This window comes from Haliotis asinina, chromosome 1, assembly GCF_037392515.1.
Source record: "Haliotis asinina isolate JCU_RB_2024 chromosome 1, JCU_Hal_asi_v2, whole genome shotgun sequence".
Lineage (NCBI taxonomy): Eukaryota > Metazoa > Mollusca > Gastropoda > Lepetellida > Haliotidae > Haliotis > Haliotis asinina.
The window spans coordinates 17077916-17081899 of record NC_090280.1 but is presented as its reverse complement, the minus strand read 5'-3'; positions in this window follow the sequence as shown (position 1 = coordinate 17081899).

Genomic DNA, 3984 nt, shown 5'->3' with positions numbered 1-3984 from the left:
TATTTCCATGAAGTATAAAGGCAACTCTTTTCCACTGAAGTCTTTGCAACAAATGTTGAAAGGTTTCGCCGTTCTCCGGAGTCATAATTGTTGCAAGACCTGAGAATATGAACATCAACATCTCATGATTAGAAACATTTTAGCAGGTTGGTAAAGAACTATTCTGCTGCTTTGAAAACGCAACCTGCACAAGTCCTTATTGATCAATAAGATCCAATAATCTGATACTCAGCTTTAATAGCCATCAAGTTATCGAACTTTCAGTTAGTGATCTGGAGGACCATCCTTGTATGACGTCATTTTATATCACCAAAACAAACAATTGTAAAGTTTAGTCACCTGTTTTTGGCATACTGGATGAGAAACACGTGTCATTCCGAAATACTAAAATGTTAATTATGAAATAAAATTAATTCAAAGACCCCTGACGATACGTTTTGGGTTAGAACTGACCTTCACCAACCCATGCATACCGTAACAGGATCGGGTGGTCACGCTTCCTGACGTGGTTGATATGTATCTTCATATGCCAGTTGTGTAGACCCATGGATAATGATTCTGTTAATCACAGACCGCCCTCACGTAGCGAGAATATTTCTGATAGCGACATTAATCAACGAACCAATAATAGTAATTTGGACATTATAAAACTGAAAAACTTACAACTGGAAATTCCGTCTTCAATGATGAAAATAGCAATGACGGTCAGAGTAACCGGCCTCATCACTGGTGCATAACTCCCTGTCATGTATCGTCCACAGTGAATGTTTAATAAGTTCCGGGGTACGAGCGAGATTACAGTCAATGCCGTCTATATTTGAAAGGAAGTCAATTACTTGTGTAAATATTCACTTGTGAATTTGTTGAACAATTGTATATATTATTCGATACTCGGATAGTGTTCCCAGATACGTGTTGAATCACAATGATAAAAATAGTCTCTCTAAAAACAATGACAATAATTTGTGTTTTTATTTCTAAACGATTCGTATCAACAAAGTTTAAAGTTTAAATATTTCACAAGCAAACCGGCGTACATAGGCTGCTGTCTGTGAGATGTGCCTTTAGTCCCAAGACAAGGTTTAGGTGTTCCATTTCAGTCCGTCACAATAAAAGCCAATAAACGACCAAATGTGCATGTGTTGATACCTCAGTCTGACACAGTGTAGGGGGGAAGGGGTTGAATAAGTTCCACACACTGTACCCATGTGAGGAATCGAAGGCAGGTCTCCGGCGTGACGAAACAACAGGCTGCCCCTCCTATCATATCATGCAATTTCATTTCTTAATCTATAAGATGACTGGAGATGAAGTTTGGCACAAGATGCTAAGCAATGCCCACTCAATGTACTATATACGACTCTCGTCTTTCGCCAAGATGGAGCTGTACAATAACGAGCTATATCACTACCGATCCAACACAGCTAACAAGAGAGACAGAGGAAACAAAGGCCAATCCCTGGTGGAGAATAGAAACACATAGTAAACCATGGAATATCGAACGTGTTTATATTAGCCACAACTATGTTTGTAGATGCATCAGAAATGTTGCGTAAAAGCAATGTCATTAATGCGTTAAACACCTCACATATCGCTCAGCAGCTAACGTTACATCATGATCCGATGACCTTCCGGTGTCTAACCTCTGTTACAAGGTCACAAAGTTAGGTTCTGTCCAGCTCACATATCCTGTTCAAAGAGTCACGTAGATAAAACTTTATGGTTTCAGAGATGCTAACCGACTTACAACTTGTTCAGGGTATCAAAACTGGTTGGGTGTGTTATTGTAAAGGGGTTACCTTCACAGCAAAAATAACTGCGTTTCCGGACACCGGAAACCTAAATGAAACAGAATGGAAACGTATGTTTCAGGTAGGTCTCCGGATCGATTCTTTACGTTTCCATCAAGTTTCCGGTAAATGGAAACTCACAAATTACCCACAATCCGGTAGGGCTCCAGTGGGTTTCCGTTACCCAGATTCCAGTATGGGCTCCAGTGCATTTCCGTTACCCAGATTCCAGTAGGGATCCAGTGAGTTTCCATTACCCAGATTCCAGTATGGGCTCCAGTGGGTTTCCGTTACCCAGATTCCAGTAGGGATCCAGTGAGTTTCCGTTACCCAGATTCCAGTAGGGATCCAGTGAGTTTCCGTTACCCAGATTCCAGTATGGGCTCCAGTGGGTTCCGTTACCCAGATTCCAGTAGGGATCCAGTGAGTTTCCGTTACCCAGATTCCAGTAGTGATCCAGTGAGTTTCCGTTACCCAGATTCCAATATGCGCTCCAGTGGGTTTCCGTTACCCAGATTCCAGTAGGGATCCAGTGAGTTTCCGTTCCGTGGCTATATTTGGTTTATAATTGGCTGTTAGCATGCAGCGATTACCATATGTCCACATGATCGATGATTGTGTAAATTATATGACAATACATGTTCACTTCAGTTTTCTCAACACCACCTGGACATAAAACAAAAATCAGTCAGTCAGTTGATTTCTCTTTATTCATCATAAACATTGATTTAGAAACTATCATCAAAATTTGCTCAATAGCATTAACATGTATCAATACACAGTCATAACAAAAACAATACCACCTATATTTACATGACATTGTTCTCATAGTGTGTCTGTGTTTCAATATTGCAAATATGCATTGTCAGAAATCACAAAATCCTGTCAGCAGATTTCTCTTCATTCAGAGAGGAATGACTTGCCCACTAACAAGCACATAAACCACCTACACACATGCATATTTATAGATATTATTGATCAGTTTTCTAGGAACAGGGTTAAGTGTTTCCAAAACCTACATGTTTGGAAAATGTGACGGAATGGTGACACAGAAACAGAATCTTTAGGTGTTACTTTCCTAAACATAGTGAAGGCATGAAATTATCAAATGTACTTTCAGACATTCTGTCCTATCCTTAACTATCCTGAATCATATTCTCAGTGACCAGACTGGAAGATCCTTATTTGGCAAGGACTGAATGCATCTTGTTGGGTGGCGTTGTAAGGTCTTCATTTTTGGCCTGGCTCTGGGACGCGATGGAGCCATTCGTTCATTGTCTGGTAAAGTCTTACAGTGTAGCAGCTCCTCGCTTTCCCATGAAACTCCAACAGAGAAGACAAGGTTACAATCCTCTGTGTCAAACTCCACAGGCGATGTCAATTCTGGCGTTATGACTACAGTCACCCTCTGTTTCCTTTCTCAGTCCAGTTAGCTAGTACCTAAATTCTTCATGCGCTGTTGGTGTTTCTGGAAAGAAATACAGCTAATGCATGTTATGTCCTTCATATATTCTAGGGAGCGGTGCTTGGTCTAAGTAGATAATGACACATTACAATGATGGGTAAAGACTTGATATAAGAAAAGTTATTTTATTACAGTTATGTTGTGATGTGACAATACGCAGCACATATGTCAGAAAAATGACTCAGGGTGTTTCAAACTCTGGTGTCAGGTAGTGTATAAAAACTGGTCCAAGTGGTATTATGTAATCCAGTTTCAGGAACTTACAGATTCTTTCTTTTGTTTTAGCATCTCCCTGCCTTCTGTCATGTCGATGGTCCCTCTTGCTCCTCCATATTCCCCTGAAGGCTTCAGTTAAGAAAATCATATGCGTTCATTTTGATTTTCCCAATAATATATTATTACAATCCCACAGCCCTTATTGTGATTATTATCATATTCACCATCTACATTGTATCAAACAAAGTAATAAGTAAGTGTGGTATATGCATTACTAAAAGGGTAACATAAGATTTCTATTAATATTAACATGATCAACATGATGAAGTAGAGATTATGCACTACACAAAGCCTTGGTGTGATACGTCAATTCTACTAGATATTATGATTGCATCATAAGAAATAATGAAAACATCAAAGCTAACGTTATCAATGATAATGAATATAAACCGGAACAATATGCTGATGATACTGAACTGTTTCTTGATGGGGCTGAAGAGACATTGTATTCTG